We start from the raw sequence: 27,040 nt of genomic DNA, 5'->3' as shown, positions 1-27,040 counted from the left end.
TTGTGAACCTACCAAGGGAAACACGGAGATCTTAAAACAGCAAATAAAACAACCCCATACAAACAGAATGTTCTACCTTTAAAATAAATACAGGTCTCAGATAGTTGTCTCATTCTCTCCTTCGCCTGATGTCGGCTTTCATGTCATGCAATAATCTTTTTTTTTACCATAACTTTTACTTGCACACTGTTCATGTTTGTTACCTTTTCTGCAGACTGCAGCCAAAGCCGAGTTTTCAGGGTCATGCAAATCCTTTGATTAATGAACAGTATGCCATTCAACTATACCATCCACGCAAAAGTTAAAGAACTATTTTCAACCAGATTTCCAAAAACATCTTCTGCTGTATATATAAATAATAATAACAACAAGACTTCAGGGCTTTGGAAACACTTTCAGAGTAGTTTTGTGCCTTCTATGTATCAACTGCTATTTTTCAAGTACAATGCTCCAAGGAAACACAATTAGAGCCAGTCTCACATATTTGCTGGTTAGTGTTATCAGGCAAAAGGGAAAGGAAAGGCGGCCTTAGCACATTTATTTCCCACTTGAAAAGGAAAAAAATCTTAAGCAGGGTAATAAATATTCAAATGACTTTGCACCATAGAGCGGCCATATCACATTAATGATCTGAAGTCTGGAGCTCTATAAAAGGAAAGCTCGCTGCCTCCCGTCACCTAGAGGTGTTGCTGTAAACACGGTGGGGGGAATTGCCACTTCTCGGTATGTGGGCACACAACTCCACTTCAAGAGGGGAGATAATATTGCTGATTTCTACAGCCCCCCAAAAGTTTTCATTTGTGGTGTTGTTTTTAGGATTTTAAAAAATGGAGGAAAGGCCTTCAAAGGCAAGAAGAGGAGACAAGAAAGTTTTCAAGGACCTGCATTACTTATTTCCCTCGCAGAAGTTAACAAATCCAAGATCTTTCCTGGCTGTGGAAATAATTAGAAATGAAGAGCTACAAATGTTGTTTTGATGGGAACTGGCGCTGGCTGACCAAGAATAGCACTAGAGAGTTTATTAAAGCATCTAGCAAGAGACTGAAACTGCAGTCTAGAGGCTTTCCCGCATAAGTATTAGTTGCATTTTAGAGAGTGGGGTGATATTTGCTTGAAACAATGTAATACTTCGCTCTAGACTGAGCTGCTATTCCTAAAGCAGTTCAAGCATAGTAATTGGCTATATACCCCAAAGTTGTGATGGAACATTATTGTGCAAGATCTCTGTCACCAAGTGGACGTTCTCTATAAAATATTATAGGGAGCACTGCCTTTAGCACTGGGTCAAAAAGCTATGGATTCTACCTTCTTTCACCTTTTCACCATCTTTACCATGGGTCCTTTCACACTACACAGCTGTAGTGTTATCATTCCACTTTAATTGCTATGGTTCTGTCCTATAGAATCCTGGAATTTGCAGTTTAGGGAAGGGCATTTAGAATTTTTAGCTAGAGAGCTCTAGTGCCCCCATGAAACTACAAAGCGCAGAATTACATAAGATGCAGCCATGGCATTTAAAAAGGAATCACTGCACTATAATTGTGTGTAGAGTGAAAGAGCCTCAGAGGGAAAGTGAAAACCTGGCTCTGGGGTCAAGCCTTTGGAGATTAACTACAGTGCAGTAATAGCTATTGGAATATGGCTTTTGGAACTATTATCATTGTGGATGGCGTGATTTTTAATAGTGATTGTAATGTTGTGTATTTTTTAATTTGCATTTAATTTTAACTTTAAATCTTTAACTTAATGTGTGATAGTAGCATTTTTGCTTTCTGGTCATTTAGTATACATGAACTTCATTTCATGCACAAAAGTACTAAAATATTTTGAGCACATATTTAGTCTATGTATATAGGGTGTATATGAAAAAAAATAATGTATTTGTTTAAACTAGGGTACCACCTGCAAAAAACCTCTCATGAAGTTTTGGTATTCAAACATTCAAAAAAAGACCAAAATATAGAACACTTCTGGTTCCAAACCTTTCAGATAATGGATGTGCAACCTGTATAGTGGATTACATTTGCTAAAGACAAAATAAATAGTTTTCTATTTACTTCTGGTAATCCATAACTTCCTCCCATTCCGTAAGAAAATAATAGTTTGTCAATAGCCTCATGTATAGATGAGATAAATGTACAACTCCTTAGATATGACTCTAGAAACACAAACTTTTACCAAGTCAAATCAGGAAACGATGAGACCAATTCAATATTGTCTACATTCATTTGAAATAACTCTCCAGTGTTTCAGGCAAGAATGTTTAATTGCTACAATTCAGGAACTAACCAAGTGCTTTTAAATTGTAAAGCATATAACTATGGCTTTCTATTAGGTTTTGTTTTTGAAAACTCTCTACCTGTCTGAATTTCCAGATCAAATGTGTGATCTAGAAAAGATATGTGGTGTGACTTCAAAGCACAATTGCAATGAAGCAGTATTCTTCTGTGTTTGTGTCCATACTGCCAGTACAAAATGTTCTTCCTTGAGATTTTTCTGGATGTCTCAACACCATCATTCTCAGTACTAAAAACAAAGAGTCAGTGGTTACAAGCTGTCACCTATACGTGATCATGGTCCATCAATTGACACTAATTCATCCCTTTTTTGTTCCTCCAGTGAAAATTTTCCTAGTGCCACAATTTATTGAAAATGAAAGCAACATAATCAAACTCAGAACAGTTAAATATATATTTTCAAAACATCAGTGATGAATCTGTAAAGTAGAACAAGAAAGAACTGTTCGCAAGATGTTTCAGCAGCCACAAAGGACTCATTAAATCCAATAATAACTGTCTCCTGTTAAAGATGTGCCAGCCTGTTACTCACTCTTCCCAAAGAAGAGTCATAGCATCCTTTCCAGATGTGGTTTGGAAGATGCCACACACTGTGCATCTCAAATCCTTGCTAATTTGCCATTTGCTGTTAAAAATTCTAAAAAGACATGGTGGAATGAAGCATTAACCACAAACCTCATTAGTTACTTAGTATTTGTGATAATGCTGGAAGAAAAACCCCAAGAGTATCTCATAACACCTATAACCGTTCGAACCGATTAAAACTTAGGTCCACTGTGTTTTTTTTGTCAAGAAAAGATATTAACTTTTCAGTGGTTAAAGAAACAATAATCTATATATTTAGAAATGCTATTTGAAAGAAATGATTCTGCATTTTTATTTGTACATGCATATCTCCATCCCACTTGACTACATTATCTGACCTCCTTGTTAAATTAAAAGAATATTTGAACAATTAATCAGGAATCAGATTGCAGCCAAGTTTCTCAGTGGTAAAAACACATCACCATAGGACATCTCCAATCCGATCATGATACCTCATTCTAATTGACCAAAATCAGAAGTTTTAATGTAGCCAAATATTTGTATTCTGTTCCCCCACAGCAATCTCAACATTCTCCCACTTGGAATATGCTGTCAAGCTTGCCGATGCTACCTCTTTGCTGCAATCCAATCAGAGAGGGATAATATTATTCTGGCCCCACTTGACTTCATGACCCTGTACTGCACTCTTGCATTTATTGATCTTATGGTTTGATATCCAATTATTGAATCGGGAGTCTGAACCTTACTTCACACCAGTAATTTGTTTTAACAACACATTTGTAATTTCAGAACTTCAGTTTCTGGGTGGTGGAAATTATTTTCTTGGTCAGTGAATGCTAATTCTGGAAACACACAACATAATGCTATGTGAATCATTATTTGTCCACATCACTAGCAATGCAAATGTTTTGTGGGCCTCCACAAACTGCGCAACCAAACTACAGTCAAGACCATTGTCTAAAAATGATATAGTCATAGACATCTAACTAGAGTCCCAAGATATTTTCTCATTAGTTATTTATCATTCAGCAATAAATTATCTTTATCCTCTAAGATATTACACAACTTAGTGGAGTTATTTCTATGGTTAACTTTCATGGTAGCTTTAAAAGGGAAGACCAAGATCCCTAAACACATCCGTATTTGAAAGGTCATTTTGTTCACAGAAAAGTGCATAATCAAAGTTTGTGGGCGAACATTTTTTGTGCCTCCATCCCAGAACAGTGTCTAGTCTACTAGATCCATTGTGATCTGGTTTTTTTAAACATACCTCCCTTCTGTTCACTTCAACAATTACTTACATTGTAAAGTTAACTCTGAGAAAAGCCAATAAAATCTGATATTATGATAACACATTCTTCAGCCTTGAGTGCCTTTTATTTCCCCAACTCAGCAACAGAGCTGATTGGAATTCCTGGCTTTTGTTAGTTTTGGTCAGGCAATAAATAAAATATTTTAGGGATAGAGTAATTATCTGCATTCTATATTTCTTCCAGAAAACTATGAAAATTTGCCAACACAAGCTGTATTTCCTTGAGAGATGCTTCCCTTCCACCAATGTTATGATTTGTAATCAGACTAATCACATTTGATGAAGTGATACAAAGACCGTTGGCTTTTGTTTTATAATTACTTTCTGAACTGTCTTTTTGGGAGCAAAAGGAAGGGACTAGTTGTATATTTAAGCATATGCCCCCCCCCCCCCAGTTAAACGGTAATATGATCTATTTAGTGGCACACTTATCAAGTCAATGCTGCTGCTATTTAACTGAAACTGAAAGGTTAGCTAGCCAGCAAATACCAGGCGTTTGGCGCAGGAAATTGAAAGGATACTAGGTCCCCCTACAATGAATTTTTGTTTGATACTTTCTCTTGAGCAGTTTCCGCTCTTAAAGGGATTAATCACAGTGAGAATCCAGAAGAAAACCAGGGGGAGGAAACATCCCACAAAATTTGCACATCTTAGCGAGGCCAAAATATTTTAAAACGCTAACAGTCTGTAGACAACATACTAGTATTTTGAAGAATATCTCTGCCTCCAGGAAATTGTTTCTATGGCCACAGTTTGGCCCTGTGCAAGTAAAAAATATCTCTTTTTCCTTTCAGAGACAAACAGGATCAAGTCAATCTTGAAAGCACTAAAGGAAAATGATAACATTGCAGCCTCCCACAATTCCATGCCCTACTTAGTCCTCATATATGGCATAGGCAAGGGATAGCTGACCTGCTCAGTTTTACTTGATTTGTTATCAAGTGAAACAGAATTATACAATGTGTTGTCAAAAGCTTTCATGGCCAGAATCACTGGGTTGCTGTGATGGCTGTATGGCCATGTTCCAGAAGCATTCCCTCCTGATGTTTCACCCACACCTATGGCCGGCATCCTCAGAGACCCCTCAACATCTGAGGATTCCTGCCATAGATATGGGTAAAATTTCAGGAGATAATGCTTCTGGAACATAGCCATACAACCCAAAAAATTCACAGCAACCCAGAATTATAAAAGTGCAGCTATATCCTAAATGTTATTCAATTCAAGAAGCAATCCTTTTAAAATGCAAACCCTCAGTATAAACCATGTAATGGTCAAATGTGCTTCCCTGCTCCAAATATTGTGGGCATTGCCTGTTTAATCACTGATATAAATTGGAAAATTAATTAACTCAGAAAAGTATGGACTTCCCGCAACATTGTCTGAAAAATTGAGTTGGTCAAGCCCTGGACTGAGTCCATAGCAAAGCTTTCCAAATATTTCACATGAATGACACCCTTTTTAGACATTCATCAGTTCATGACACAGTAATTCAGTTTTACTAGAAAACTGGAGGATAAATCAACCCCTTCTAAGATATATGGACACATACATAAGTTAGAATAACAAAATGTATGGGAACACAACACGTCCCATGAAAAGCTTTAAGTTTTTTAATATATGATTTATTGCTTATTTCACATAAAATTGGAGTTTTCACATTAAGTTCGCACAACACACCTACAAACTGCAAGATGATGCACTAACATGTCATGATACACAGGTTGGAAAGTTCTGGTCTAGAGACATTGCTGGTTTGCATGGGTAATTGGGAGAGGGAGTTTCAGAACTAACAATAAGTATTATTTTCTCTGGTAGATATAATGTGCTAGAATTTTACTTAAGCAATCTGTCATAGCATTTATTTTTTACTGAATTCAAAGTAACCCTGAGAACCTGCCCCCACATAGAGAAAGAAAAACTCTGTATCATCTATTTCTCTATTTCAATATGTTTATATAAAAGATATATGATTTGAGAGCATGAAACCAAATGGCTCAATTGAAATTGTTTATTCTCATTTTGCCACCTGCCAGATTATATCCACAAAGGATACTGCCACCATCTCCCAATCTTCACACGCTGCAGAAAGGGATATTTTCAGATACATTCCAGTTTGCTTACCTCGTCCGAACATTCAGCCAGACAAGCTGGCTTTGATTAGTGCAAGATGTGTTGTGCAGCGTGGGGTGGGAAATTAAAGGGTTAGGGCAGCTCTAGTGAAAGCAACGGTGCAGCCACACGGTACCACACCCAAGCCATATTGGAAATAAAGGGGGAAATTCAAGAAGCCACATAATCCTTACCCCCACCCCAAGGCAAAATGAAAAACACTTGTCTATAACCAAGTTCTCTGTGGCATAATACATAGTTCTCTATCAGCATGGCATATTGACAGCATTTCAGGATCTAACAATCCTGAAATAGGGTGGCCGTGTGTATCCTACTTTACAGAGGACTATCTTCCATTTGGATGTGTTAACTTCACATTTTTATTCCTTTTGATAAAAAAAAATTGTAAGAAGGAAAAGCAAGGCCTTGACGGTATCTAAAAACACTTGATATCTGAGCACCAAACTGTATTGTTGTTGTTTATTCATTCAGTCGCTTCTGGCTCTTTTGTGACCTCATGGACCAGCCCATGCCAGAGCTCCCTGTCGGCAGTCACCACCTCCAGCTCCTTCATTTAAGCCAGTCACCTCAAGGATACTAATCCATCCATCTTGCCCTTGGTCGGCCCTTCTTCCTTTTTCCTTCCTTTTCCCCTAGCATCATTATCTGTACTAGCATAAGCTTTGTCCTATATTGGTGAGGCATACTATTTTTCATTTAAATTATAATAACTGTTTCAAAATGTGTTTCTATTGGGATACATTGATATTATTTTTATTTTTTACACATCAGTATAACTTTGTCCTTTTTTTCCTTCTTGGAAGCTTTTCTTGAACTGGTCAATCACGAAGCAGCAAGAATATTTGCTTAGTTAAAACACAAGTTTAAATGCCACATAGCAACAGATAAACTTTGTTTCATTGTTCACCCTACTGGTACTTCTGTTCTTCAGTTTTTATTATTACATACTTGCATATGTTTACACAGAAGTTAGCCTCAATGTATTCACTGGGGCTTACACCTTAGTCAGTGTCAACTCTGTTCCTAGCAGCACAATAGTTATTTTCTTGTAGGGCTGATTTCACCACTTAAGAATGTAAGGGAACTCTTGAAGATGCAAGAGCTCATGGTGGTTTTTTGTTATCGATTTTGTGCGTGTGTGAGAGAGAGAGAGCTATATCTCTGAAGCTCTTATCATCATGTGCTTAAATAAGAATGCTAAGTGACAAACGGTAACATTTTTCATCTAAATTTGTATAGTTATGCAAGTTTTTTGTAAGTAGTCAGAAAGCAAAAGTACAGGCTTGTAGTATAGCCATGTATTTTGTGAATGGAAAGCTCATTCTCTAAGTGTAACACTGCTTCCATAAAGAGATGTTTCATCCATTCACAAACTGAAAAGTAAGTAACCAGCTCCAACCAGGAGCCTTTTCACACCACACAGTTATAGCAATAGGATTCCACTTTAACTGATACGGCAATGCTATGGAATCCTGAACTCTGTAGTTTGATGAGGCAATAGGTTAGCAAGAATGATCTCTCTGGTGGATCATTCTTGCTAAACTGCAAATCCCCACCATCCATAGGACAGAAACATGGCAGTTAAAGTAGGATCAAGTGTCAAAACTGTGTAGTGTGAAAACGGCCCCTGGAGGACATGAGCCGGATATGAGCTGCAGGATCCCTTCTCTCTTAAACTCGAAAAAGCCTACTGGGGCCAATCCAAAACCTAGCTGATGCAGAGGTGATCCTTTTGTGACTGTATATGAGAATGAGGAAGTGTGTTTGTACATGCGTCTACACTGTATACATGCACATGCATATTTTAACAGGTCTGAGGAGGAGGAGAGTCAAACTGTAATTGCAAAGGCAGTGTACGTTTGTGTGTGTTATATATTAGAATTAAGTAAAGGTAAAGGTTTCCCTTTGACATTCAGTTTAGTTGCGTCCGGTTCTGGGAGATAGTGCTCATCTCCATTTCTGAGTCGAAGAGCCCGCGTTGTCCGTAGACACCTCCAAGGTCGTGTGACTGGCATGACTACATGGAGCACCATTACCTTCCTGCTGAAGTAGTACCCATTGATCTTATCACATGTCCATTTTTTAAACTGCTAGGTTGGCAGAAGCTGGGGCTAAGAGCTGGAAGTCACCTCTCACCCCAGATTAGAACCACTGATATTTTGGTCGGCAAGTTCAGCAGCTCAGCAGTTTAACCCACTGCACCACCAGGGGCTCCATGTTAGAATTAGATCAATTACTCAAGGCACAAGTGGATTTCACAGCTTGGAGAACCTAGATCCAGCTTCAACTAGTCTATCTGCCCTGGTGTTTCCTAGACAGAGATAACCTTAGCCATAAGCCAAAACCTGAGGAACGTATTCCCCCCTCCCCTGCAAAAAAAAACAAAACATTAGGGTGGGGTACCCTTGAAAAATGGCCTTGAGTAGCATGTGGTCCTTTTTGTGACATGCTATTCCCACCCTATCTTATATAATGCTTTACATATGCAACTTCTTCCCTGCAGCTGCATTCTGGAAAAATATAATGGAAGGATTTTACTCACCATTAAACCACTGCCTCTCTTTGCCCCATCTTTCTATGGGTTTTGTAATCACCATTTACAGTAAACAAATAAAGCTTTCCCATCCACATTAGTACATTCAAGGGGCTACCGCACAACTATTTTCATACCATAAAAAATCATTTCTCAAAAGATGTTTCTCTAACAAAGAAAAATGACAGCTATACACGAGTTAACAAACGATCAACTTTCTGTACAAATTGCAACTATCCACCAAATGAGGATACCATGGGCTAGGGCCAAATGGTTATTCCCTCAACTTTTCTTAACCATTTTATGTGTGGTTTCCTGGGCTCATATTAAACCTAGTCATATATATTTAATTCAATTCTTAAAAATTTCAGCAGACAGCTTCAGTGCTGACCTGCAACTGGCCTGTCAGGAAATCTTTGATGTCAGGGCATAATCACCCCTGAAAGAACAGCACTAATACTTAATGTAACATGAAACCAAGGCCAGCAGTGGGGCTGTCTCCTGTCAGGAACAAGCAGTTTCACGGCTGTTCCCCAGAAGTGACAAGATTGAGAACCAGCAAGGGCAGGGCCCTCCTGACTCTGCAAGGCAACCTGGCCACCAGAAAGAGGGAAGAGTCAATATCAGCACTGTAAAGATGCCAATGAGTTTCAAATCAAAAGCATCACTAAATTCTTTTACACTATAAAGACTGAGATCATTTCTCAGGCTCTATGAAAAGCACATAATCAATCTACTGTGTGTGCATGTGTGTATGTATGTTTATACTAGCAGTAGCATTAAGCACAATAAACAGATTTCAATACAAGAACGGTATTCATAAACTAGGGGAAATTATTTTGAATTCTATGGCATCTGTTGTATTGAAATGCACTTCATAATAAGCATATTTAGGAGAGTGGCTTAACTTGGTAACTTCTTTAAGATGGGGAAAAGAATAGCAACTGAAGTAAAAAGAGCTTTTAAAAAACAATACAATAATTAAGATTAATATACTAATGATTGAAACATAGATGGAAAGAACATTTAGGCTATAACTATCTACTTAAAACAATCTCTGGCATTTGGAAACAGATCAGCACTTCACAAAAATCAGAGTAATAAACCTACTTAAAGAGACAGCAACATTGGGTATAATTATTAAGCAAACATATAAAGACACAAAACAAAATATAAAATCTACAAGGGGAAAAAATGGATTTTGTTTTGTTTTGGTACGTGGCCAACACATCTACCGCTGAATATGTTTCCTGGATATAAAGACACAGAGCACTTTGGCAAAGACATGACCCTGAGAACCTCTGAAGAACTTCTAATATTGTGCATAGTTCAATACATAAATAAATTAGTTTTCTTTTTTTCATCCAAAAAACATATTAAAGCACACATACAACCAACTTGGTTCATGAAGCATCATCAGGCTGCTCGATTTACTTGCTTCCTTTCAAAGCCAGCTTGTCATAGCAAATATAACTTGAATTAAACCATGTTGATTCCAAGCAATAAGAATATTTTTGAAAGGCTCCAAAACCTGCCCCCTGGCTAATCTGTATACATCAGACCCAATATCTTTTCATTGGTAACACTTAATCCTACATATGTCACCTTCAATTAATATCATAGCAATGTCATTAAAATCTCAGCAAACAAAAAACACCAAATCCTAATTTTGACAAAATAGTAAGTTAAACTACATATTTACAGAGATGCCTAGCCAATTTTCTTCCTGGTTAATGGCAAAAAAATTTCAGAAATCCCTTCCTTCAAAACAAGGGCTATTTATTTATTTATTTATTTCACAGTTTTCTATACCGAGCTTCTCAACCTCATTGAGGGACTCAGCCCGGTTTCCAGCCATAAAAAACATATACACTCATTAAAATATCATATATCACAATTACAAAAACAACTTTAAAAACACTATATATAAAACTACAGTGGTCAGTCGTCCTATTAAGATGGATTTACATCAACTTCCATCCAGGGTCCTATGGTGTTGTCTCATTCATCGAAGGCCTGACTCCACAGCCACGTCTTCACCCGTTTCCTAAATGTTAGGATGGATGGGGCGGTTCTGGCCTCCAGAGGGAGAGAGTTACAGAGCCGCGGGGCCACCACCGAGAGGGCATCTCTTAGAGCAGTCGTTTTAAAAATGCCATGCAATTAACCAGTCTATTCCTCAACAAATTACTTCAGAGAACAGAGGGAGTGGGATGGGGAAGAGTCAGAGGAGAAGGAGAAAACAAAAAGGAGGAGGCAGAGGTGGCAGAAGGGGTGGGGGGGAACAGGAGAAGAGGAAATGGGACAGGGAGAAGGAAGAAGGTGGTGGTGATGGAGGTGGTGTTGGATATAACAGGATCCTTTAACCCAGAGAGGGCTTAGAATACAAAACATAACAGGTAAGGTAAAAATGAGGCAATATAAGAACAGGAAAGCCTAGAAGAGAAAATTTCTTCTGTGACAAAGGCAATTCTTAAAATGGTTCACCCTCAAAAGTGAATGTCTTTGAGGTTCCAGGAGGCTTAGAGGGTTTTATGGCTGGCACCACCTACGATCCTATTGAATCCCTAGTCAATAAATGGATTCAAAATCTAGCCAGGGCTTTGACACAATTGCTCCAAAACATCCTCTCCGACCTGTTACAAATCGGGCTCTTTAGTAGACAGAGACCCTCAGGGAAATGAAACAGGAAGGATGACAACTAGAGCGCAAATGGCGAAAAACTCGACTTTTATGCGACAAGGCAAGATATAGTGGTCACCTCTGCTCCTATAAGGTGGCAACATGCATTGTAAAGAAAGCTTTCTTCTCTGTGCACATTGCGTCTGCAGATTCACATCCAGATGAGCTATTCAGAGTGGTGAGAGGTTTAACTCAGGTACCCTCCCCTCCAAACTCATTATTAGAACCTTCAGTAGCTCACTGCGATGCTTTTAACTGAAATGCTGTCATGGGAGCAGAAGCCAACACTGAAGTGTCCAGCAACTCTGTGAGTGGGATTACACTTGATCAGTTTCAATTGGTGAGTGCTGTTGACTGGGGCAAGTAAGGAAGGCAACCTGCTTTTTTATTCCTTTTCCTCTTGGCTGGTTGTCCAGGGAGGAGAGGCAATTTGATCTGAATTACAACAAATTATTAATGCAGTTCTCAGAGAAGCGGATTTTCCATCCTATTTAAAAGAAGCAGTAGTTAGACCACTGCTGATAAAGCTCTCCCTGAATCCTGTGGATCTTAATAACTACAGACCAGTGTCTAAACTTCATTTTGGGGGCAAAGTGATTGAGAAGGCTCTCCAACTCCAGACAGTCTTGGATAACACACACTTCACTTACCCATTTCAATCTAACTTCAAAGTAGGATACAGAATTGAGTACGGGGGGGGGGGGGGGGGTTGAAGGCACTGTGTTGCAGTGGTTCCAGTCATACCTCTCAGGCAGGCTCCAGATGGTGGGGCATCCCACAAGATGCCATTCTATCCCCAATGTTTTTTTAATATTTACATGTAATATAAACTGAGAGATAAATGAAATATATTTCTCCATGCCTTCAAAAACAGCACCGAAGGATAGTGTGTCTCCTTTGAATGAATGCCTGGAGGAGGTAATGGGCTAGATGTGGAAGAACAAATTTTAACTGAATTCAGACAAAACATATGTACTTGCCATCAAGGGACATAATCTGGGGGTGGAGGTATATCAACCAGTCCTGGATGGGGTTACACTCCTCCTGCAATACTGTGTCTACAGCTTGGGAGTGTTCCTGGCTCCGTCTCTCCAAATGTCAGCCCAAGTAGATGCGATGGTCAGGAATGCTTACTATCAGCTTCGACTGATACGACAGCTGCACCCCTTCCTAGATTTGGAAGATCTAAAATGGTAGTGCATGCATTGGTAACCTCAATGTTAGCCTTCTGCAATGCACTTTACATTGGACTACCTTTGTACCAAATTTGGAAACTCCAGCTTGTTCAAAATATGGCAGCCAGATTAGTTACAGGAACACCCAAGAGTGAACATATTACACCTATACTAAATTCACTCCACTGACTGCCAATTAATTTCTAGGCAAAGTATAAAGTATTGGTTTTGACCTGGTTTGGGTCCAGGTAACCTACAGGATTGCCTTCTCCCATATCAGCCGCCCTGCACACTTAGGTCCTCTGTGGGGCATCTGCTCCAGCCTGCCAGAACCTGATTGCAACTGTCACCCAGAGGACCTTTCATCGGCCATCCCAAGACTGTGGAATGACCTGCCAGAAGAGTTAGACGATCAATTGGAATTTAAAACATATTTGGAAACCTATCTCTTCCAGCAGGCCTACCCAGCCAGTTTTAATTGTGAATTTAAAACTTGTGTCTTATGTTTAATCTTTGTTTAGTGTATGTTAATATGTATTTTGCAGAAATACATTTTAATATGTGTATTTTACACAATGTTTTAGATGATTGTTTGTTTTAATGCTGTTGGAACTCGCCTCTAGCCATGAGGAGAGATAGGTAAGAAATAAAATTATTATTATTATTATTATTATTATTATTATTATTTATTCTGGCTAAAAGTGAAGGGAAAATATCGGAGTGGGCAGAAGTAACAATGATGCATTTTAAAAAGAAATTTTTGTGTAACTTGTAGCAAATTTCCATCCCTCAAGTAATTCATTACTGTAACCCTTACAACAGTTTTTTAAAACTTTATTGTTGCTCATTGTACCAGTGCATGTTACTTTAGAGAGGGGACCAAAAAGAAAAGATTATTTGGAATTTAAGGGGATGTGTCCAAACTTTATGCCATTCCCCATAAATTGTCTCTTAAAATATGTTTTAAAAGAAAAAAAACTAGGAAACACACCCAAACAATTCTTCTCATTAGATAAAAGGTATCCAATTTTAATGTTATTTTTGAAACATAATGGTTCTGTTCCCCAGTAAACTCTTCTATAGTGCCCTGTACTCAGCCAGAAGGAGTAGCAAACAGAATACAGGCAAAAGTGTAGCAGTTAACAAAGGAATTTAAATATGTTGAAGAAACAAAACCCTAACTCCTCCCAGGATCTGACTAACAAATACTTGTTTTGCTGGAACAGATTGAAGCTTGAAACTTAACTGATTTCTTCTTGACTGCTTCTAAGAAGATCCGCTTTACTGACTTCCTTCTGTGTCATTTATCTGAATTTTGTCTTCTGCATAACATCTTGTATTTGAGTTTTTACTCCACACCTTAGATGTGAGAGATATTGCAGTTTCCTAGAACCTTGGCACCATAAGAAAAACCAACCGTAGAGAGGGTTTCTGAATGATAAAGAAGACTATAAGACTCCTCCTCTGGGGGGTTTCCTCAAAGAGACCAGGTCTAAATAAGGTTCCCTCCTTAGAAAACTATACAAAGGGAACTAAATCCATCCTAACTAAAGGATAACTGAGGCTCAGTGAAGAAAATAGTAAGAACCTTTATGTTGACATGGCAATAATACAGTATAGTCAGGCTCCCATTACCAAATGAAAGTAAAGAGTAAGGGTCCTTTTAACCTTTCCCTTTATGAACCCACACTCTATAGCACTGTTTCTTAAACTATGGGTCTCAACTCTAAATAGGGTTCCCTTAGCTCAATGCCTGAAAAATATGGCAAGTTAAAGTTTTCTCAATGTCTGTATTAGCTATTTATATGAATCTGTTGAGCAGTGTTTACAGATGGCTCTGCAGAAGATGTTTCAGCTGTACTTCATGAAAAGGAAAATCAGCCTTACAAATTCTGATTTAAAATCAATAAATGATTTTTATATATTTTATATACCTATGTACCCGGGTTCATGTAAAAATTCCTCGGGCTAACAGGGGTCATAGACGGAAAAGTTTAAGAAGCCCTTCTCCACAGCATGCCTGGTGGAGAGCCAGCAAGACAAGGCCTTCTTGGTGGCTGTTCTCAATTTGTGGAATTCCCTTCCAAGGGAGACTAATATTTTCTCATTCCTCTTGTTATTCTAGTGGAAGATAAACATCTTTCATTCAAGGAAAGGATTGGCCATAAAACTAAAGCACAACGTCCATTTTGCAGTATTAATTGAAGGAACAGCATTTGCCATATAGAATCACGATTTATACATCTATAAGACAGCATGTGAACTGTGCTGTTGGAGGAAAATTCTGAGAGTGCCTTGGACCGTGAGAAGATCCAACCAGTCCATACTTCAGGAAATAAAGACCAACTGGAGGGAAGGATATTAGAGGCAAAGATGAAGTACTTTGGCCACATCATGAGAAAACAGGAAAGCTTAGAGAAGACAATGATGCTGGGGAAAATGGAAGGAAAAAGGAAGAGGGGCCGACCAAGAGCAAGATGGATGGATGGTGTTCTTGAATTGACTGGCTCTGAAGGAGCTGGGGATGGTGACGGCCAACAGGGAGCTCTGACGTGGGATAGTCCATGAGGTCATGAAGAGTTGGAAGCAACGTAACGAATAAACAACAACAAAGACAGCATGCTCTCAGGTGCTGAAGCACTAAAGCAGGAGTGGCATACACATGAGGGGCTTACATAGACCCCATACAGATTGCACTGGCACATCCAGGCACATCACAAGCGATACTATATCACCATTTCTGGTCACTGTTTTCAGTGCCAGAAACAAGCAGTTTGAGTGGTGTTTGGGGTTCTGCAGGTGGGAAAGGGGTAACCATCCTATTTGTGAGCTGTTCTTTTGTGGTTTATGTAGAAAAGAATCTGAAGATGGCACTTCCTTTTTAAAAATTGAGTTTTGGGGAAGTGTTAGGAGATAGGAGCTTACTTTCAAGTGCTTACTTTCCCCATTCCTGAAGAATCTGAATGAACAGACAGAACTTCTCTTAGAAACTCTCCTGCCACAGGATCGATAAACAGCAGGATTAAGAGCTTCTGTTTTACCCAGCCAGGAGAGAAGCTTCAATTCAGAGACTCTCTACTGCAGGAAACAAAATTAGTGACCTTCTCTCAGGCATCATTACATGTTCAATATATGCTGCTTTTCCTCTCAAACAGCAAGAAACAAGATTGTTCCTACCACTATGTGGTGTGAAACAACCATCTTAAGCATCAGATTCTGGGTATCGCACAAGAGCTGGAAACTGTTGTTTACAGTGTTATTCTTGCATACTAATTTCTTGCCCTCATTCACCTAGCTGAGAAAGGAATGTAAATTGCAACTAACTGATCTTCATATATGAGAATGGATATTTTATAGTATTCTCCCTATTGCAGGAAAAATAACAGATAGCTACTGGTGTTCTTTCTAGCTCAGAAGAGGAATCACAGCATCATAGATTTGGAAGAGACCACAAGGGTCATCCAGAGCAATAGTAATACTAATTCCTCAAGTCATGTGGCTTCATTACAGAAATAAAGTGCTGCTCTCTTGATACTGAAGTGGGTACAAATGAATGCATTCTGTATGTGACTCAAATACACAATTCAAAAAGTGAGTGTGGAGGGACAGGGGACAGAGTAGTTAAATTATGAATAAAACCTTTATCTTTCTATGTGTAGAGCCTCTTGTCCAAACCACCTTCCTACTCAAACTAGTTATATCCAGCAATACCTGCATAGGCATACCTCATTTTCTATCAACAAAGACACAATGAGCCACATTCCAAGCATATTTTAACAGCACACTTAAGCAATAGCTATGCAACCATAGCCGTATCTACTGCAACATAATCATGATTTGGTAACAAAACAAGACCTGGAAGACATGCAGATAAATCCTGTGCAGCCTTCCTCAAAAATCGCTGTGGGTTTAATTGAGTTTTTCTTATAAGTAAACATGTGCAGTCTTACCTACCTAACAAGATGCTCCTCTATAAACTGTAGAAAGAGCTTATAAGAAAAACTGGAGTTTTTCTTCATACACACTTCATACACAGAGACAGCAGAACTGATCAGAAGCTAGAAAGTGGATTAAATGTATATTAAAAGTTTTATGTATGTGAGGAATGCAAACTTCTCTACCTCTTTTACATTAATGAGAGCCACAATGTGTTTAAAATTGAGTACTTATTTATTTAAGATTTCTAACCTGCCATTTAATTTGAAAAGCCCTTAATATGACTTTCAAAGATAAAACAGCACACAATTTCCATACAAATAGAATATAAAAATAATAGATTCATAGAACACATAAAACTGTCATTTCTTTTTTTATTTGCCTGTTTCTTTCTGATCCTATTATTTTCCTGTATTATTATTATTATTATTAATTTTATTTTCTTTCTTTGTTTTGAGCTTGTAAAGAAAAACATAGTACAAGTGATAGGACAGAGAATTTTTTTTAAAAAAAACATAAGCCATAATCCTTCAAACCACAGCCAAAAATCTGAACGGCAAAATCACAGAAACTAGCTCTACTACTCTCAAAATGCCTGTTAGTAAAATAAATTTTTCATGTATTTCCTAAATACTTCAACAGACATGCCATTCCTAGATAGTATTCCACAGAAAAAGATCAACTCTGGTCCAAAAATAATTCTAAATGGAAACAAGTTTGATCTCCAGTAATAAAAGAATTTAAAGCAATGCATTTTAAAGTTAGCAATGAAACTTGGACATTCAAGTTGAGTCCAGAAGTAGAGAAGCATAAGTGATAGTCTGACAACTGTCCTTGGAGAGGAAACTGCCCAGCACTGAGACACCGAAGCTGGCATATAAAATAGCACACAAGTTGACTATGATGCTACATTAGAAGAAAGAAAAAGTAGCCAGGCTATATTCACAGAAAGAATGGCAAATACCTTTATAGATAACAAATGTTCCTGTGACTAAAGAAATGGATCCAAAACTGCACCTTTCCATGTTGAGATAGGAAATATTACCAAAACACATATAATAATACTAAAATATTCAAATCTTGTGGGGGGGGGGATCTAATGGAAATGAAAAGAACTCAGTTCAAAAACATTGAATGCTGAGAGAATACAAGGAGGGAAAGCCAAGTAAAATGAACCTGAAGAAATGGAGCTATATCAGTGGTTCCCAACCTGTGGTCCATGGACCACCAGGTGGCCACAAGAACCAAAATATGGTCCATGGCCTCTCCATTACTACACCATTGCAACAAGAGTGACTGGTCTTGCTGATTAGCCACGAAAGGCATGACAACAAGCCTCCTCCTCCTCCCTCCCCCTGTGAGGAGCCATTCCATGTTGTGCCTGGAAGCAGGGGGCACCTTGGTGTCTTTGTTTTTAGGCCTGTTCCTGGGTTTATTGGGGTGCTGATTCAGTAAATTGCATTGGCTGGACCACATCAGCTCTAGATTATTAAATATGGTTTTCTGAGAGTGAGCAGATGGCAACTACTGTATCAGAAACTAGAGCTGATGTGCTCTATCCAATGCAATTTTCTGAATCAGAACTCCACATTACCAAACTAAATCTAAAGTTGACCAAAAACTGATTTGAAACCCTTTTGGTACTAATGTTGGAGAGTGGTCCCTGGTCAAAGTGGTCCCTGGTCAAGTAGTCCCTGATCAAAGTGGTCTCTGGTCAAGTGATCCCTGGTCAAAAATAGGTTGGGAATCATTGAGCTATATGAAAAGAGTGGAAAGCATCCATTTTTTGTCTGGATATATCCATTTCTGATTCTTACTGAAAAACCACTTTAAAATATTGTCAGCAACGGAACAGAGATGCTACCTATAGGCATCAAGTCAACAGAATGTATTTAGGATTAGGTCCATGCACAACATATGTGTGTGTGTGTGTGTGTGTGTGTATTCTAGATGGGGGAACCTAAATATAGGGGGTGGATGGGAAATGATCCAGACATGTCAAGGGTGTTCAGTGAGCACAAAATACTGATTGTAGGAGGATAGAAGGAAAATCCACATGGTTGCATGGAGTAGAACGGCTTGGATCTTGAATAGAAGCATTTGACACTGAAACAATTTACTGCAGGTCCCAGACCAACTGCCTTTATTCTACACAACAGAATCAGAATTGGGAGAAATTGTTCAATGTCTTCCAAGATGAGCCCTGTCAAATATTCCAGTTACAGAATAAGTCCGAAGATGGGCCAGTTTACATCTACTGTTTGCTGTCAGAGATTTCATGAGACCAAGTCCAGTGCTGAACAAGAAAATCTCTCTTCCCCCCATTCTGCAGAAATGGTGCAGCCAAGAAATATAATAAAGGACATCAATCTCCTTTTCATTTCTTGACAATCTAAAGGAAACATTATAGTGCACAACAAACTAAAATTACCATCTTACCAGAGAAATGAAAACTTGTCCAAGTTCTCACAAATCTCTCCAAATCAAGTCCTGCTGTCTTTCCCCTGACAAAGCTATCTGTAAAAGGAATGGATTCTCTGTTCCTAGAACTGTAATTAACCAATGCTTGGAAGAGGGAGAAAGTAAGCTTATTTTCAGTTATTGGGTTGTTTACCTTCATTCTCCTTTTCAGTTGTCTCTTCCTCCTCTCCCCCTTCCCCCACCTTTCTTCTCATTTGGATGCAATTTCAACCCAGTTGACACCAAGACTGTTTTTATTTTTCCTACTTTTTCTTGTTTATTCATTTTATTCTTCACATTTCCAAGCAGATCCTCTTCTTACCTACATCGTAAATTCTCTGCTTTAGCATGTATTCTCCAACACCACCTGCTTTGTAATAACTTGAGAAAACATCGCCCCAGGTATCATGTTTTCTTTCTTATAGAAGGTTACAGCAAGAGAAGCTCGCCAGACCAGGTTGCTGAAGTTGTTTGGGAAGGATGTGGAAATAATATTTCTTTGGGGGAAGGCATCTGGTCGATGGGCCTGATGAAGTTATTCAGATTTTACCCTCAGTTGTTTTTTGTCATTTTTAATTGTTTTTAATTGAGTTGTATATGTTTTGACTTGTATGTTCAGCACCTTGAAAGCCTTTGGCTAGAAGGCAGGTTTAAAAATTAGAATTAATAAATTAATGTAACCCTGGAACATTGTCAACTATAAGCAATCTTCTTTTCCACAAATACCAGAGGTGAAAAATAAAAAAAAAGTTCTCATTTTTCACAGAAACAGTAAACAAGCACACATACATACCTATACATACCTATACATATGATATATCTATACATACCTATACATATGATAACCTTCTTGTTGTTAGCTCACTTGTTTTCTCATCAATATACTTTAGTGTTCATTTTTAAAACAGTTAACAACCTCAGTAAGATGTTAAGGTTACTATTCTGGTGGACAAAAGCTCTAAAATGGGGAACTTATCTACCACATGGACCTTCCCCAAGGAGAGGGCTGTTAGAATGGCTGTCCGTGATAAAAGAGTACTGAGGAGGTCTGAGTAGAAATCAGACCGAATGTGTTCAGTATGGAGGGAATGTGAACTTCAGCTAAAGAAATCTATTTCCAGATGTTTCTGAAGATGGTCTGCACAGATGCAGAGAATCCCACATATGTGAGTCACAGAGACCATGACAAAGAATTGATTTCTCTAGCATCAAGAAACTAAGCTATCCACAAAGGTTTGAACAATTAGGAGGATCAGCAGTGATATATAAGATATGCTAAAATATTTCTACAAACAAAACTCTATGGCAATGGTTTTCAACCCTTGGGCCCCCAGATGTGTTGGCCTTCAACTCCCAGAAATCCCAACAACTAGTAAACTGGCTGAGATTTCTGGGAGTTCTATGCCAAAACACTTGGAGACCCACAGGTTGAGAACCACTGCTCTGTGGTGTCAACTTTCACAATAGAATCAGAATTTAGACATGGAAGGATTACAAGGCCCATCCAATGCAACCACTTGTCATGCAAAAATACCCAACTAAAGCATTCCTGGGAGAAGGATATCCAGTCTTTCTTTAAAGGCCCCCAAACATGGAGAGCCCCCCAACCCACCCCAAAACCATCTATTTCACTGTCAAAACGTTCTTACAGTAACGAAGTTTTTCCTCTGGTTGAGGTGGAATCTCTTTTCATGTAATTTCAACCCACTGTTATGTGCTCAAATCTCTGGTACAACAGAAAATAAGCTTGCTTCAAAAAGAGAGAAAGTATAGAGAGAGTATGATGGCGCATACCTATATTTAAAGAGTGAGCATATGTTTTTGTGTGTATAGAGAGAATAAAATTAATGCAAAACAATCAAATATTCTTGAGCAATACCTACAGAAACAACCAGTGCTTGTTGACCTATTGTTAGTGCTGCAAAAGGCTAAGTGTAGGCATGTTGAAGAATGTTTTATTAGCCCCTAGGTTTTCTTCTCCTTTTCTTTCTTTTTGAACCTGCCCATCCCTTATCTTTCATGAGTTCTTGTTTCTTCCAGATCCAGAAACGTGCAACTCAGCCTGAAGCAAAAAAAAGCTGCCTTTCTTCTGTCTTCTAATTCATTGGTTTGTTTTACCTACCAATATAAGTTAACAATAATTTGTATATCATTATTTGAATCAGTATTTTCAAAGAGGAGAGAGTATTACTTTATGATCTTAAAAACTACAGTCCTATGCTTGTTTACCCAGGAGTAGAAAAGATAGTTTCCAGCAAAACTGCATGGGATTGCATTACATTTAAGAATGCAGGAAAAAATATCTCTGTAGCTTGGAAGTCAATGAGACTGAGAAAAAGCAGAGCAGTCTGGAGTAAGACGCATTTTCTTTTCATGGGAAATATATGCCATAAATCATAACAAACATCACTAATTAGTAGTGAAGCCTACCCTTTTGCCATTTGCTCTTCTTGTTCACTAGGTCATAAACTAGTCTTTTGTTTACTTTAAAGAAGGATTCTCCTTTCCTTTCTCTGTTTTGTTATATTTCAGCCTAAAAAGACAATTAAGAACAAGTCATAGTCGACCTCAATTAGTAACAGTCATTTGGAAAAGCCAAAATGCATCGAGCAGAAACTGAATACCACCATTATGAAGTTACTACACCAATCCACAGAAGCCCAATTCTACACAATTGCCGCAGGTTTGTACTGTAATTAGGAAGTACACTAGTGACTTCATGCTTAAGGCTGCAAGTATGGTAACTTTTCTCTTTGATGTTATACATGTGCAACATTATCCCTCCCCACATTCCCTTTTCCAATTCTTTTAAGGAGAATGGAAGAAAAAGCAGAAGGATCCGCATACATAAGGCCACTCCTACCTTCCATTTCTTCTCGGCCAACCCTACAAGAAAGTTTTAAAAGTCTCCCTTGGTCACAAAAACGTCAAAGCCGAAACACAAAACTATTTAGGTTCAGCCCAAGATTTTGTTACAACTGTCAAAACTAAATATATTTTTAAAGGAAACAAATATGTTTTTTAAAAGGCACAATGTGGATTGAAGGGAAGAGGGGTGAACATTTTATCAAGGTTGTACATGTTACAGAAAAACTTAGTAAAGGAATTTGAGCTGTTTAATCAATTATGCGTATTAAAAATGGTTGTCTAAGTTAAAAATAGAAATCTTATTTCCATGCTCTACACTTAATGCCAGCAGCAAGAAAAATGTCTTCTCTGTTTATATACATGAATACTTTATGTGCCAAGGGTTGCTGTAGCTTGTAGTCCATTGTAAGGAGCACTCTGCTTGCAGGCACAATGTGTAGATAAACCAGTGGCAAAAAGTGAAATGTTCAGCCAATGTCTTGATTAGTTAGATCTATTCATATAGATCTTCATGAAAAATGAAGAAGCCAGGATTAGATTAGGCTTTTCTACTGTTCCTTTTCTTGGAAGAGAGAAGATGGGATGAGAAAGCAATAAGGACTAAATGTTATCTGGAGAACCTAGGTGACAGATATGCTACCAATGCGGCCTTATGTCAAGATCGTGGCAAGGATCATCATAAAAAATAGCATTCCTAGTTTTGTTCTCTAAACTAGAATATTTTGCATGGCTCAAAGTCTCGGAATTGGCATGCAGGCAATGCAGGGAGCTAAATGGAAGTATCAGGTCACCACTGAAACATACAGACTAAGCTACACAAAAGGGCAATGCAATAAAGCGCTGTTATAAAGCTGCTCTTAAAATTGATGGCGGAGAAAAAACTATACTGAAAAGTGATGGGTGAGTGTGTGGAAAAATACTGGTAACTATGAAAATTTTGCATTTTTGCAAATAACAGCTACTTGGTAGAAACATAACTGAATACAAAAATAACAAGAATTTTACTGTATGCCATTTTCCTCCAGAAGACTAGTTATGCATTTTCAGTCAATTTATAGGGTAAGAGGCTGAATCTCCTGAAGATTTTCCAACTATCCAGTTCCAGAAAACAAAAATCTCTTATGGACCTTAAACACCTTTCATCCAGAAGCCCCCCACCATCCAAACCAAAATACCCTGTGTGCTCCACTGTCTGCAGCATAACACACTAACAGAAACTAAAGGTGGATTCACATGACTGTAACTATTTCCTTCTCAATCACAAGCTCATTTTCTACAATCACCCACCATGTGCTTCATGGCTCAAGGGGTCATGTGAATGATCTGACATACATTAGGATTATGAATCAACACAAGCTCAGCAAACCTCAAATAGGCAACGCATCGTCTGCGTTGTTCTGTAACATGATGAACATATAGATTTGATGATCCTTTGCCTGACCTAGTTCTACAAAGCTCTGATTAAGAAGTCATTTGGGGAAACAAAAACCTAACAGTGAAGAAATTGTTGTGTGGATCCACCATTAACTTATTGGTGGCACAAGATATAAAGAATGACCAACACAGGGCATTCAATACATATGTCAACGCATGTCCTCATTTCAATGTTTGTTTCTTAAACAGAGAGACATATGTGTATCCACTTCTAAGAGAGATGAAGAGAAAAGCTGGCAAACAAGATTCCTCCTACTGTGCACTGATATTCCACTCCAGTCTACTGAGGAAAGGAAGACGGAAATATATGAGCAAGTTGAAACCTTCAGGGGAATGCAACTGAGGAGCTTCATCCTAACCCATGCTGGATTTGGGCCATATCTCTGTAGATGAACATCCTAATTTACAAAAATTATAGTATATAACCTTTCTACTCACATTAGATCATTTGCTTTTAACATTTAATCCAAAATACTACTTCTGTTATTTTAAATTCAATGTTAAAAGCTCAAAAAGCAGCATTAAGATTTAATAAAAATTATGTAAAATGACTGTTGGGGAAGAAATAACAGTAATGCTCCATAGCATTTGTTTATTTTACTTTTGAAATAATATGTTAACAAGCAGTAGATTTTTTTAAAAAGTAATTCCCTCACCAGCATAAACAAAGTGGTGAATAGGTGTGTCCAGGACAGAAAGCATTCTTCTAAGTAACTTGCCCAATCTCTTTGCATTCTGTAAGGATTAGTCAGAATGAGAAAATGTGCATACCTTTTAAAAGAAAACAATTCTCCAGATCATGGAGTGGGTCTATTCTAAAATGCAACATGTAATTTTTCATGCTTTTTATAATTAGGCCATAAAAAGAATCCAATTTTGACCTCCACATTAGAGAGGGTTTTTTCCCCTAATCATCAAATACAAATGCGAGAAGTATACAGAAAGACTGGAGAGGAGGAAGTCTTAGGAAATATAAAGAGAATCTGAATATAAACAAGCCATCATTCTGGTAAAAAGAAATACAAACAACCGGAATAAAAATAGTTTATGCACAAAAGCCATAATGAGGGGGCTGCTCCCAAAAAATAAAAAGCAAAAAAATAAATGCTCCAGCTTTGAATGCGTTGGATGAAATACAAATTACCCACAAAAAAGTGTGGACTGGCATAAATGTTTGTGCAAAATTGAAAGTGCATTTCTATAAAGTATGCGAGAAGCAATCGGCAGCATTCTGTACAAGATCCCAACAATGCTCTGCTTAAGTGATAGCACAGAGTCCAAACCATTGCATTTTAATTATTATGCAGCCTCAGATATATTGCCTTTGATATGGAAATGTTCTTGTTCTCTCATCTTCACATACAGTCTCATGCACAGAAATCTTTATCTGATTCATAAAAAATAAACTAGAATCCAATCTCAACACCTGACCTCAGTGCTTAGAAGTTTTTTTACTAAGCACAGTGTCACTATAAAAAGAATGGCTAATATTGGTGTAAAGTTAGATATTTTGAGCAATGGGATGAAGGGCCTCAAGTTAAGAATCCAATCAATACGGCATTTCTGAGATGTTGAGGTTTCTCAGTCTTTTCTCAGTGCACTGAAGAAAGAACAAGACTACAGACTTCTTCCGTGTAAATTGCAAACAGCAAACACTACAGTACTATTTGGTCTCTGAGGATTATGAAAAATATGTTTTGCTTGTAACTATTTACAACCCCATTATATAATGAGATCGCTAACTGTTTTCAGGTATCTTTAGCTGAAAAAAAATCTTTTTATCTATTTGTACTTGCAGCACCTGTGGGATAAATAGTTCCCTTCCTCCATTATCAAATTCTTTCACAGCACACAGTCATTTGTGTTTTTGTAGCACATGCAAAGCATTTTTCAAAAATTTAATGAGTTATCTGTGCAACACAAGAAAAGAAAAGAAAGATCATTTAGAGTGCACTGTTGTACAAACAATAGCCACAACAGGCTAGTTATACCCTCACCCAGCCACCCTCCAAAAAGTACATTACAGCATAATCATTCTTACAGTAATATTTTAGTGCCTTTATCAGTTCTATCAAATACCTAAATAACATCCAGAATGCAAATATGGCTACTCTAGTTGACAATGTTTGTTATGCATAAGGGTAAACCTTTGCAGATAGTGATGGACTTGCAGATCACACAAATCTGGATTATCTGTACTTCACTGTTTCTAGAACTGTACTGTACTTTTATAAATCAATTGCATGGATTTCAAGTCAGTATGATGTGCCACTCTCTTCAGTGGAAGGTATTCCCAAGCAAGTATGTAGAAGAGCAATACCTTTAAAATTATCTTGAAATAATAGTTTGTCCTCAGACCATCCATGTTACGAATGACCAATGAAATAGTCTGCCTAATTAGTGTGATATTCAAGAAGTTATTTTCAACAGAGTTTTACATTTCAAAATGTAAGAAGGTTCTCTTGCTTTAGAAAAGGCTACGACTGAAAGAAGAATTGCCTAGTCTGCAAGGGGGAGGGAAGAATCAGTATGTACCGATTCTTGTTTCTTTAACAGAAATCCATTTTTCAAGATCCTGTTCTACTAATTGAAAGAGAATTATTTAAAACTTCACTGAATACTTGAATATATGATAGGTATGTGTAGCAGTTTCATCATGCCAAATAACTCATGACTTTCCAAGACAACTGCCAAAGAGAAATTAGCACAGTATCTTTCAAAGAAGTGTCAATAATGGCCACCTTGAAAACAAACAATAAGAAAAATTTAAAAGATAGTTTTCTATTATTATAATAAACTCCAATATCTACTTTCAACATTTTTTCTCATTCTCTACTAAACATGACACTGAATTCTAGTCTGGCACATATCTATAAAATTGAAGTCCCACTGATTTAAATATATTTGCATGAAAGACTCCAATCTCAGTCTTAGAAAGCATGCCTAGAATGGGACTGCCCAGGTGCTTTGAATAATAGTTTGACATTCAAATTCTAAATAAAGTACTGATGGATTCCCCCCCCCCCCACTTTCTCTCTCATCACAACCGTTTGCCGAATAAATATGAATCCACATTCAATACAGTCAGAGGAAACCTTATTTTGTAATAACAATTTCTTTGCATCCATATAGAGGTCTCAAGAACAAATATCTCCAAATATTGTTAAATAAAAAAACATTTAGAATGAAGCCTTTGCCTACTGTTTACTAGCAAGCTCTTGTTACGGTGAAACAAGGAAAAGGGAAAAACCCAGAAGTAACAGAAGAGATGTCCGAATTTAGGATCTACAGCACTAACGTCATAGTTACGACTTTAACTATGAGATGTTCCGGTCTGTATTGGTGGCCCAATACTATGTATGTATATGTATGTATTTTTATATTTTATTTTATATTTTTAAAGTGAATATTGTATTTTTAAATATGTTGTAAATCGCAATGAGTCGCCGCACAGGCTGAGATATTAGCGGTATACAAGTGTACTAAATAAATAAATAAAATAAATAATAACAGCAGAAATGTCCGTTGGCAAGAATCTTTTTTTATTGTGTTCAGGCCCTGATCCTCAACATATCAACAAAGTGGGGAGTTCCATCAGTTGGATTTTATTTTGAGCAAGCATTTCACAGTGCCAAACAACTATTAGTATTCAAAAGCAAATGTC

The 27,040-nt window shown here is 37.8% G+C and overlaps 1 protein-coding gene across 6 annotated transcripts in view; it reads right to left on the bottom strand.

Annotated features, from left to right (window-relative positions):
- Positions 1-27,040, bottom strand: part of SOX6 (SRY-box transcription factor 6) — a 521,576-nt gene that overhangs the window by 478,783 nt on the left and 15,753 nt on the right. Inside the window, exon 2 of one of the 6 annotated variants that reach the window (XM_067462638.1) lies at positions 21,505-21,607. The exons of the other annotated variants lie outside the window; for them this stretch is intronic. The gene's annotated coding sequence lies outside the window, so the exon portion shown is untranslated. The remainder of the gene's footprint in view (positions 1-21,504; positions 21,608-27,040) is intronic. 6 annotated transcript variants of the gene reach the window in all.

Source organism: Anolis sagrei, chromosome 1 (assembly GCF_037176765.1).
Source record: "Anolis sagrei isolate rAnoSag1 chromosome 1, rAnoSag1.mat, whole genome shotgun sequence".
Lineage (NCBI taxonomy): Eukaryota > Metazoa > Chordata > Lepidosauria > Squamata > Dactyloidae > Anolis > Anolis sagrei.
The sequence above is the reverse complement of the archived record's forward strand: the minus strand, read 5'-3'. Positions and strand labels throughout refer to the sequence as shown.